At 48.0% G+C, this 12,409-nt stretch overlaps 2 non-coding genes across 2 annotated transcripts; both read left to right on the top strand.

Annotated features, from left to right (window-relative positions):
- The first annotated feature begins 3,838 nt into the window (after window positions 1-3,838).
- Window positions 3,839-3,920, top strand: TRNAS-GCU. The gene has a single exon. It is a non-coding gene; the product is annotated as a tRNA-Ser (tRNA).
- A 7,374-nt stretch (window positions 3,921-11,294) lies between these two features.
- Window positions 11,295-11,366, top strand: TRNAM-CAU. The gene has a single exon. It is a non-coding gene; the product is annotated as a tRNA-Met (tRNA).
- Window positions 11,367-12,409: the final 1,043 nt, after the last annotated feature.

The following is a 12,409-nucleotide window of genomic DNA, read 5'->3' as shown; positions in this document are numbered from 1 at the left end:
GACAAAGACAAAGTCGTGTCTTGTTCGATCGCAAGAATAGCAAGACCAGTCAAGCGTTCCTGACTCATTGTAGAGCGGAGATAGTTTTTAATGAGCTTTAGTTTTGAGAAACTCCGTTCTCCTGATGCTTCTGTTACAGGAATTGTCAGTAGAATACGAGTGGCAATGTACACGTTGGGATATATGTCAACAAGTTTGCGGGTATGAATAAACTGTACAATGTCCATCACCAATTTTGCATGTGGCAACATTGATGACAGTGTACTCAATTCTTCGTACAGTTCAAGTCCATTTAAATCAAAACTATCACCGTGCTTCAGGAGGCTCTCTAGATTCTTGCACTTTGTCATTAGTTGCTCTTGTTTTCCTATTTTGTTGAATTTAGTTATGTCATACAAAAATCCAAACTGTTCATGGTGTACTTGCAAGGTATTAAACCTTTCATCAACAGCAGATACTGCTTCATCCATCACAACATTAAAAAATTCAACCTCAAATTTCTTTTCTGGATCGTCTATGGGCATGATCTGCTGTACAGATTCTTCACAAAGAAGTGTCCCTGGCCTTTTGAACTCATATTAACTATGTATTTACTTTATGGAAGTTGGAGAAAACATTGTGAAAACGTAAAACTTTGGCTGCCCAACTTCTGGGCTAGCAAAAGTTATACTGACTCACAGGGAAAAAAAAAGCAGGAGAATCTTAGTACAACATATGGTCACTCTATACCAGGGGTCGGCAACCTTTCAGAAGTGGTGTGCCAAGTTCACTGTAATTTAAGGTTTCTTGTGCCAGTGATACATTTTAATGTTTGTAGAAGGTTTCTCTCTATGTCTATATTATATAGATAAACTATTGTTATTATCTGAGGTCTTGGCCACCGGTCCTGCTCAGGCCACTGCCAGCTGAATAAATGAAACCCCAAACCGGCAGCGGGCTGGTGGCTGGAACCCTAGACAAGGATCCCAGGCCCTGCTCAGCCCGCTGCTGGTCTGGGGTTCTGACCACCAACTCCTGCCAGCCAGGATCCCGGCCGCCAACCCCCCCTCAGCCGGCTACCAGCCTGGGATTCTGCTCACCCAGGCTGGCAGGAGGCAGAGTGGGGCTGGCGGCTGAGCTCCTGACTGGCAAGGGGCCGGCAGCCGGAACCCCGGAGTAGCAGTAGGCTGAGTGCTGCTGGCACCCCAGACTGGCAGCAGACTGAGCCACTCAACCCCCCACCAGCCCTGCTCAGCCCGCCACCAGCCCGCTCAGCCCGCCACCAGCCCACTCAGCCCGCTGCCGGCTGAGTGAATGGAACCCCAGGCTGACAGCAGGTTGAGTGATTCAACTGGCCTGCTCAGCCCACTGCCAGCCTGGGATTCCTTGGGGGTCCCCAGGCCAGCAGCAGGTGCTGAGTGGGGCCGATGGCTGGTATCCCAGCTGGCAATAGGGCAGCAGCCGGAACCCCCGAGCAGTGATGGGCTGAGCCGCTCAGCCTGCTGCTGCATACCATCAAAAATCAGCTCACCTGCCACCTTTGACAGGTGTGCCGTAGGTTGCCGAACCCTGCTTTATATACTAGTAAGGAGATGAGCATATTACAGTTGTTGGAGGGCTCTTATCAGGAGTAACAGGCTATAGGAAAGTCAGTCAACATTTTTTGTTTCTCTGATGAAAACTGACCCACTCCCTGCCTCAAACCAAACCTGTCACTAATAATTGTCAACAACTTAATTTTCTGTTTTTGGCTAAGATATTGATTTAAAAAAAAACATTGAAATTGGATTCAGGATTGTTATTTGGGGCTTTGTCTTATATAGGCACCAATTACCCCCACCTAGAGTGACCAGACAGAAAGTGTGTAAAATCAGGACAGGGATGGGTGGGGGTGCGGGGGTAAAAGGAGCTTATATAAGAAAAAGACCCCAAAATTGGCACTGTCCCTATAAAATAGGGATATCTGCTCACCCTACTCCAATTTCTTATCCTGATTTTTCACACATCTGGCTAACCCCAACCCAGCCAAACCCTGTGTGACATTCCAATTCTGGCTGCCTGCCGAGGAAGTGAGTTACTTTCACCTTCATTCCTCAGCAGGCAGGCCGCCAGCCTCCCCTCCCCCCACCTACCCCCAGCACCTCACCCAACCCAGCCCTGACGGAGGGGAGGGAGGAGAGAGAGAGGGGTGCTCCTGGGGAGGAGGGAGAAAGGAGGGGGTGCTCCGTGGGGCAGGGGGGAGAAGAATGGATGTTATGGGAGACAACAAAGGATACTGGTTCCAGAGCCACAGAGCCTGCCTCACCTGACCTCAGCCGGGGGAAAGAGTCACACTCACAGGTGAGCTCCTTTCCCAACCCTACCCCCTCCCCTCCCCAGAGACCCCAGCAGCCACTCCCGTCCCTCAGACTGTGCTGCATTCGGCTCTCTCTAGGACCCAGCAGCCCTGCTTCTCCACTGTCTGGGCTGCCTGCAGAGTGGTGCCCTCAGGGAGAGTGAGGCCCTATGCGGCTGCCTATTCTGCCTATGCCTAAGGACGGCCCTGTATGGGGCCATGGAGGAGCACTGGGGCAGGGGAGAGCAGTGAGCACCTTTGCACTGGCACACGGTGCCCTTTGACCCCCTGGAGCCCTGGGCAGCTGCTGGAGGGCCCCACCCCTAAGGCCAGCCAGGCTCCCCAGCACAAACAGCAGAGAACACAGAGAGACTGGCCACACACTGAGCAGCGGTAGCCTGGGCAGCACATAATGGAGGCTCGGGGGGGCTCAGCCTCCCCAAACCTTGTGTCACCAAGGGGCAGTGGAGCCCATGACTAGGGGCCCTGGAGAAATTAGGTCCCCCTGGAAAAGTCTCCCCCATGTCAGCCCCAGGGCTGGAGGAGCTCTCACTCCGTGCTACGGCCCAGGGGCTGCAGCAGGGGCACAGAGCTTCTCTGGTCTTGGGGCCACAGCGGGGCAGGGGTAAAGGAGTGACAGGGTGGGGCTAGTGGGGGAAGGGGTGGAACAGAGGTGACATAGTGGATGGGGCCGTGGGTGGAAGGTGTGGCAGGGGGCAGAGCCACAGACAGAAGTGAGGGGGCCTAGTTCCAGTGCTGGGGCCCCTGCACTTGTTCTCCCTTTCCCTGGGCTTTGGCATCACTGGCCCCTGCTTAACGTGTAGGGTTCAGTGGTCCCCAGAATGTGGGGCATGACTCCTAGGGGAACAAAGAGGAAGATTCATAGGGGCACCTCAGGGGCTGAGCCAGCCCCCATGGAGGGAGCACCAGTCAGCCCGATTCTGTCCCAGCTCTTTTCCAACCCCACCCTCAGCCTGGGCCCCTGACTGCCAGCTCGGCCTCGACCCCCTTACCCCTGTCTGCACCCCTCTCTTCAGCAAGCAACACCCCACTCCCAGCCCCAGTTTTCAACTGTGGCTCCGAGGGCCCACAGCCATGGATAAGAGGGCACAGTGTGAAATGTTTGGGGACCATTGCTTTAGGGTGACGTTCTGAATCACTTCTATGCAGTCCAATAAAAGCTATTCCTCACCCATCAGGACCGACTAAGTATGTTCTGCTGCCCTTCACTCATGCAGGAAGGATAATAACATTTCATACCACTCAGTGCTAAAGTGATTTGTAACCCGCCACCAGCTAAAACTGGTCATTTTGGGGAAGCGGCCCCATGATGCTGCATACCTAGGCAGAGTAGGTGTGTCTATGCAAACACGATCTGTTCCTGAAGCCTTTCCCACAGCTGGTCAGTAGGTGTGAGGGGGGAGCTCATTCAGCCCCTGCTTCCACTTAGTATTTAAGAACACCTTAGTGTCCCTATCTCTGCTGGCCTTAGATTTCTCGTCCTGTCCATTTCCTGACACCTCAGATGAGGTGGCCGAGTGGTTAAGGCGATGGACTGCTAATCCATTGTGCTTTGCACGCATGGGTTCGAATCCCATTCTCATCGGATGCATTTAGTCTTCATTCTTCCTTTGTAGACAACCATCTCCCCCTTTGGTACAATGACAGATCAAACAATCTTGCTTCTTGCAAACAAAACCCTGCTCAGAAACTCCCTTGTTTTAAATAAAATGTCTAAGTCTCAGATTTCTAAAAAAAAATTCTCTAGTCCTGTATGTCTTAGTTTTATCTCAAAAGGTAACAGCCTCATAATCTCCCCCAAACACCCTGAGACCTCCCCAAATTATTAAAATACCCCAGTTCTCAGCAAAGCCATGACAGTGACCCAAAGCTACAGTGTCTAGGCTAAGCTGTTCTGAAGGAGGCAACTCAAACATTTTCTCCCTGCTTCCCTTGGCAAGGTCTGACTGGGAAAACAAAATTCCCCAAACTGAAAATTTTCGGTTGAAAAACCAGTACTAGCTATTTGGGGACTTTGGTTTGAATGTATTATTATTATTCTCTTCTGATTTATGAATCAGTTTTGTCATCCAGGTGTGTTTCCAGCTGTTGATTTGTGGGGGAGAGATGCCAAGTCATGATGTCTCTTCCCCCCTTTCATAGTTTCTTCCAACTTTCTAGAAAGCTCCTTTGCTATGATGTGAGTCAAGCAATGTCCATTGTTGCTGTGTTATCTCGGCGAAGTCTGCATTGTACACGGTTCCTGGGATAGTCCTTGGGACTGTAGCCACCTTTAATAGGCCAGCAGTGAGTCTGGCTCCTTCCTTGTCGCACCTGATAGGCTGGTGGGGGGCATTTCTCAACTTCATAACATATTTCTGTAATGCACACAGAGCAAACTTCATAACTTCCCAAACCAATGTGAGCACATAGAATGCAAGAAGACATTAAGGTTCAACAGATGAACAGTTCAAGATTTTTAAAATGATACCTCACCAGGCAGACTTTGTTCAAAACGTATCATCACTATATGAGAGTGGTGAATATGGGGCTTGCAGGGTGCTGCTTTAAGCACAGCGTGCCACACCTGGGCTTCCATTGCAATGAGAACGTACCCTTAGAATCCATCTCTCCTGGGATAAAGATGGCAGCATGGCTGGCCTGGGTCATCTGACTTGGGCTCATGTAGCTAGAACTGAGAGGCTAAAAACTGTGGTGCAGATATTTGTGTTCACACTCAAGCCTGGGTTCAGAAACCCTCACCCCTTGTGGGGTCTCAGAGGTTGGCTTTGAGTCCATATGTCTGCACTGTAATTTTATAGTCTTGCAGTCCAAGTCCCATAACCCTGAGTCAGCTGACCTGGGCTTTGAGACAGGTGACCTGGGTGTTTTAATCATAGTGTAGACATAACATTAGGATAGGTCTAGGAGCCCAGAAGGCTGGGAAGGAGTTTAGCAAGTGGAAATGGTAAAACCACAGGGAAGTATTACCCTGGACTCATGGCAGTTCTCCATTAGTCTGTCTGCTTTTGAGGCAGGGATAATAACTGCCAGTGGTGCCCTGTTGAGTAGCTTTTGGGGTACCTGCTCTTGGCTGTTGTCAGAAGGACCTTTGGTCTAGCGCAGTGTGGGTTTTCTTATGGTTTAAATTACACACACAGGCACTAATAACAGAGTTACTGAACGTTTGGGAGTTAGGAGCTGGTAGGTCAGTGGTCCAGTCCCCTCATGGATGACCCCCTCCCTCTGGGACAGGGGCAGGTCTGAACTCTCACACCAAATGCTCATTGTGGCTGCCAGAATCTGTGGCCAGCTCATTTAGTTTATGCCGAAGGTTGAGTCCTGCTTTGTGCCCAGTGTCTGAGAATGAAAATCCTAAACCACCCTATGAAATAATGAATGCAGCAGGATGTGCTATTGTCCCTGCCCCAAAGCAGGCAGACGAATGGAGAAATGCCATTGAGTCCAGGGTAGCACTTCACTGTGGTTTTACCTTTTTTGCTTGCTAAACTCCCTCCCAACTTTGAGGGGGCCCAGAGCCCAGTATTGAGCCTGAGCTGAGACATCTACACTGCAAATTTACCACCCCACGGCCAAAGCCTTGGGAGCCTGAGCTGGAATGGGGCAGCCCTGGGTGTTTCATTGCAGCGTGGACATAGCGTAGTATTATGTCTGCACTGTCATAAACACACCCAAGTCACTATTCTCAAACCCTGGGTCAGTTGATTCAGGCTTGTGGGGCTTGTGCTGCAGGGTTATAAAATTACAGTGTAGACACTTGGGCTTGAACCCACCCTACAAGACCCCACAAAGGGTGAGGGTCTCCTAACCTGGGCTCCAGTCTGAGCCTAAATGTCTACTCTGCACTTTATAGCCTCACAACCTGAGCCCCAGGAGTCCAAGTCAGATGATCCAGGCCAGCCGGGCCACACTGCTTTTATTACGTTATAGATGCCCTCTCAGGGTATGTCTACATTGCAATGTAAGCCTAGGGTGAGCAGAAGTCATGTCAGCAGCCCCAACGCATAAATATAAACCTAGAGGAAAAGACCCACCCCTCAAATAAGCTGGGCAGTGTCCTTCCCCCTACAGTTCATAAATCCAGCAACCAAAAGTCCTTTAACATGAGCCATCCCCTCTCTGCACCCCACTCACAGCTGTTGTCCTTAGTCAGTGCAAGCCCAGAGGTGCTTCTGTAGAGTTCACCTGCCATCCTGGGTGGAAAGGGGGGAAAATAAGAAGGCACTATTCTCACTATGTTGTCTGCAGACTCACTCATCCTCCACAGCCACCCTATCCTAACACTGATCTAACCCCTAAATTTTAGTATTAGGATAAGCCGAACGGAGTTGCGGAATCGACAGGGGGAGCCGCGGACATCGATCCCGAGCCGTGAGAAGGATGGGTAATTCGATCTTAGATACTTCGACTTCAGCTATGTTATTCATGTAGCTGAAGTTGCGTATCTAAGATCGATTTTCCCCCATAGCATAGACCAGCCCTCAGTGACATCCTGGCTAATTTTCACCTTGTTCTCTGCCAGCAGGCTCAACTGAAGAGCTCGGGAGTGACTTGACCATGGCAGCACCCTATTTACATATTAAAAGCCAGCATTTTGGGGCCAATGGGGTGAAATGTGAGTACTTTGGGGGTTGGGACCCACATGAGAAAGGATGTGGACAAACTGGAGAGAGTCCAGCAGAGGGCAATAAAAATGATTAGGGGACTGAGACACATCACTTATGAGGACCTACAGGCCATATCCTGTATGTTAAGCTAAGGCAAAGTTAGCATATCTATATTGTGACCTTTTACTCAGAGAGGAAACTCGACCTTTATCATGTTACTTAAATAGATAAGTACCCATGCCTGTCTAAGGCCTTTACCTAGACCAATCGACAATGGAGAATGGCATAGGGTTTTTTTCAGTGTTATACCCACAGATTTAACAGGTACACCACAAGGTAACTTATGTGCATATGTACATGTCATCAACAAGCACAAACATACTAGCCCATAAAGTAAACGTACCCTAATGTTTGTGGGTGAGGAATGAAATTTGGGCATAGGAGGAAGGATTTCCGGCCCTTGTGCCCTATAAAAGAGGTAACCCACCTCGCTAGAGCACTTTGCTCTATCATTCTGACTTACTTCCTCCACTCTCTCTCTATCTACTATCAGGAGGCTGTACTTGTTCTTAAACTTTAAGTTTCAAGGGAACTAGGCTAAGCTCCTTTTCCCTAAGTTTTAATTCTTTGTTTATTAGGTTTTGATTCTAAAGTTTAACATATTCAAGTAAACTCTAAGTAACACCAGCTTTTTCTAAGCACTCATCTTTCAATTAAGAATTGAGAAACCTGAACTGCAAGGCTGGTCCTGTGTCTCTTACCACCAGGTTATCAAGGAAGGCTGTGAGTATATTAACCAAAACTTTGTTGCATATAATGCCATATGTATCTTCTGAATAGCAGTAATGCAACTGTAACTTTGTAACTCAATTAAATTAAATAAAATGTAAGCTAATAAATTAAATGTTCATCAAATTATCCAAATTAATATTATTAGTATACCCTAAATCAGGCTACATGGGACAGAGAGTTGGAGTGCAGAGGGATGAAGGCACTGGCTCTGGGGATGCAGACTCTGGGGTGGGGTTAGAATGAGACATTGAGGGTGCACTAGAGGACTCAGGATTAGGATAGAGAATTGGGCTGTGAATGCTCTGGAATGAGACCAGGAAAGAGAAAATTGAGATGCAAGAGAGAAATCAAGCTGGAGCAAAAAGCAGAGAATAAGTGTGCAATTTGAGCTGCAGAGGGAAGAAAAAAGCCTTTACCTGTCCCCTCTTACCAAAGCATCTAAGAACCAGATGAGAGACATCTCTCCCCCACTGCAACAACAATTCCAGTTGACCTAGACAGAGGGTACGTCTACACTACAGGATAAATTTGAATTAGCTTAAACCGATTTTATAAAACAGATATTATAAAGTCAATTGTGCGCGTCCACACTAGGCACATTAATTCGGTGGTGTGCGTCCGTGGTCCGAGGCTAGCTTTGACTTCTGGAGCGGTGCACTGTGGGTAGCTACTGTAAAAGAATGAGGCCAATAACGTCGATTTGCGTCCACACTAACCCTAAATCGATATAGTAATATTGATTTTAGCGTTACTCCTCTCATTTGGTAGGAGTACAGAATTCGATTTAAAGAGCACTTTAAATCAATTTAAAGTGCATGGTAGTGTGGACGGGTACAGCGTTAAATCGATTTAATGCTGCTAAAATCAATGTAACTGTGTAGTGTGGACCAGGCCTGAGAAAGGAACTCTTCTTCTCTGCAGCACTAGCAAACCTGGACTGAGTCATGAACACCTCATTCCACACAACCCCCCACCACCGGTGTTCCTGGCCTGGGACATGGGAGGGGCTCCTCTCTTCTCCATTTAGGACATGGCGGGATGAGAGAAGTGACAGGGCTTTACGGGAAATCATTATTTGCCTGATTCATGTGCAAGTCCTAGTCCTTGTTAACCCAAACAAACCGCTTATCCTGCATGCTGATGCCAGTGTGGAAGGTCTGGGAGCAGTCCCATACCAGGAAGTAGAAGGAAATGTAAATCTGTAGGCTTTGCCAGCTGAGGACTGTCTGATAGCGAAACTCGCTATCCCATCCATCAGCTGCAGTTCTTGGTCTTGAAATGGGCCATCACTGAGAAATTTCGAGACTACTTGTGTGGTGCTCAGTTTCAGGTGTGGACAGAGAACAATCCACTGACTTATGTGTTAACAAGGGCTAAGCTGGATGCTACACAGCAGAGATGGGTGGCAACTTTTGCTAGCCATAACTTTGCATTCAATACCAATGAGTTGGTATAATAGAGAATGTGATTTATCAGGACCACCAATTCTTGACTGGGGGGAGGATGTAAGCAGGGTGAAAATGAACTCTACCCTGCCATCTGTTGGTGATCTGTTGTAAAGGCCTTTTGAGGCTGCTGTTATTTGCATGGTTCCACCCACTCAGGATTGCATGATGGGGGTGCTTGTCCAAAGGATCATTTCGGCTGCTGTGGGATCCTCAGTCCCTTTCTTATTAGGGCAGGGATAATAAAGTGCAGTTATTCCGGTGATATGAATCAAGGACAGTAGAACGGAACTTAGCGGTTCATGATTTCGGGACTCACCCGAACCTACATAAATCTCGTTAGGCAAGGGACATGGGTTCCAAAACATGGTGAAATAAGAGAAATTGAAAAGGAATATTTTTACTTAGTGCTATGGATTTTTTGTAGAATCTTTAAATGCAGTTTTTGTGTTCTTTGTGTTTCTCCAGTTTAAAAATAAAATTTATTTATACTTCTAAACCAGGTTTAAAACTAAGTATAGATAAAAAATGGTTAGTGACTAAATGCAGTTTTTAGATATTTCTAAACAGGGAGGCTCTGGTCTCTTTTCCACATGGAAAGTTGAAAACAACTCCATAGTTGGGGAAAATACTCCCCACCACTCAAACAGCAAGAAAATTTTGCACAGCTGATTCTGGGAGTTAAGCTGTGGGACACAGCATTTGTGACACACTCTGAAACCAGATTCTTAGTCACAGGTCAGCAGGTGGGTTTATGCAAATTCTGGCCTCTAGGACCAGAGCTGGGGGGGCAGGGCAGGCCACCACAACTTTTGTGGCACATGCACCACCTCTGCAATCAACCTTTGCTACCTCACTCCATAACACCACACACACAGCAGCCTTTTACCTCTCAGAACCAAAATGCACCCTGAAAAAGATCCAACGGCATAAGCTTAAGGCAAACAACTGCACCACTAACAACAGCTCAAAAAGATTCAAAAACACCTCTGTCTTTACACACCAGGGACACCAAGAACCAAACTAGCAGACACAAGCACGGGCTGCCAAAAACCAAACAAACATCCATTCTAGCTTCCCAGAAGCCTTGGCCATTGGGACCCCAGACCCCTTAATGATGAGTACTTTTCAGGCAAGGGTGAAGCTCTCAGGCCTCAAATGCCAGGTACAGTTACTCTCTCCTTGATCCAAAACGAACAGCAAAATACACTGCATTACTCCTGCCCCAATAACAAAGAGACTGGGGATCCCACAGCAGCTGAAATGACCCTCTGGACAAGCACTCCTATCATGCAATCCGGCGTGGGTGGAACCATGCAAATGACAGCAGCCTCAAAAGGCCTTTACAACAGATCGCCAACAGATGGCAGGGTAGAGTTCATAGTGACCCTGCTTAAACTAGATTGTGGAAAAGATTCAAAAACACTGAACGTTCAAACTCACCAAATGCGGGTCAATCCATCCTCATCGTCGTATCTGCGCGTTATACTCCACGCCTGAACTTAGCCCTCACATGGACAACATACCCTCCTAACTCAGTGTCTGTACGTTAACCTTTTACCCCCAGTCGGGGCTATTGCAGATTATGTATTCCTTATGCCACCCGATCTTAAACCGAACTTCGCACCCCCTGGGTAATCTGTACGTTGTTCCCTGATCACCAGAAACTTCTGTGCCTAAACGCTGTACCATACCCTTTTTTTTTCTTTGAACGTCATCTTAATAAAATGTTGACATTTGTTCGAGATCCCGGCTCCTCTTCCTTTGCAAGGCGTGTGCGTTTGCTCCGGGTTTCAGTCTGCTAAGACAGCGAGGGGGGCCGATTGAGCCAGAGGCACTTGCCTGCTGCAGACACAGATCCAAGGCTGAACCTCGTCCCCCACGAGCTGAAGGCTGAACTGAAAACAGTTTAAGAAGTGCTCCCGTCTCCGGCACTCAGCTACCCAGCTCCCGGTGGGGTCCAAACCCCAAAGAGATCCCTTTTACCCTGTAGACGCTGTAAAATCCTGTGACCAGGGCAGCTGCCTAGCAGCCTGCGCATCCACCTGCCAGCGCGAGAGCACGTAAGGCACTGATCTGGATAGTGCCGGCTGGGTGGCAGGGCTGTAAAGAGCCAGCAGAGTGGCGCAGCGGAAGCGGGCTGGGCCCATAACCCAGAGGTCGAGGGATCGAAACCATTCTCTGCTATGTGTGCCTTCGTTTCTTTTCCCTCTGGGCCTTCCAGCGAGGCGGTGACCAGCAGAGCAGCAAGAGGTGGCTGAGGCAACAAGTGGGGTTCCGCAGGGGTCTGTTTTGGGACCGGTTCTGTTCAATATCTTCATCAACGATTTAGATGTTGGCATAGAAAGTACGCTTATTAAGTTTGCGGACGATACCAAACTGGGAGGGATTGCAACTGCTCTGGAGGACAGGGTCAAAATTCAAAATGATCTGGACAAATTGGAGAAATGGTCTGAGGTAAACAGGATGAAGTTCAATAAAGATAAATGCAAAGTGCTCCACTTAGGAAGGAACAATCAGTTTCACACATACAGAATGGGAAGAGACTGTCTAGGAAGGAGTATGGCAGAAAGAGATCTAGGGGTCATAGTGGACCACAAGCTTAATATGAGTCAACAGTGTGATACTGTTGCAAAAAAAGCAAACGTGATTCTGGGATGCATTAACAGGTGTGTTGTAAACAAGACACGAGAAGTCATTCTTCCGCTTTACTCTGCGCTGGTTAGGCCTCAACTGGAGTATTGTGTCCAGTTCTGGGCACCGCATTTCAAGAAAGATGTGGAGAAATTGGAGAGGGTCCAGAGAAGAGCAACAAGAATGATTAAAGGTCTTGAGAACATGACCTATGAAGGAAGGCTGAAGGAATTGGGTTTGTTTAGTTTGGAAAAGAGAAGACTGAGAGGGGACCTGATAGCAGTTTTCAGGTATCTAAAAGGATGTCATCAGGAGGAGGGAGAAAACTTGTTCACCTTAGCCTCCAATGATAGAACAAGAAGCAATGGGCTTAAACTGCAGCAAGGGAGATTTAGGTTGGACATTAGGAAAAAGTTCCTAACTGTCAGGGTAGTTAAACACTGGAATAGATTGCCTAGGGAAGTTGTGGAATCTCCATCTCTGGAGATATTTAAGAGTAGGTTAGATAAATGTCTATTAGGGATGGTCTAGACAGTATTTGGTCCTGCCATGAGGGCAGGGGACTGGACTCGATGACCTCTCGAGGTCCCTTCCAG

The sequence above is a fragment of the Gopherus evgoodei genome, unplaced genomic scaffold, assembly GCF_007399415.2.
Source record: "Gopherus evgoodei ecotype Sinaloan lineage unplaced genomic scaffold, rGopEvg1_v1.p scaffold_146_arrow_ctg1, whole genome shotgun sequence".
Classification (NCBI taxonomy): Eukaryota; Metazoa; Chordata; order Testudines; family Testudinidae; genus Gopherus; species Gopherus evgoodei.
The sequence above is the reverse complement of the archived record's forward strand: the minus strand, read 5'-3'. Positions and strand labels throughout refer to the sequence as shown.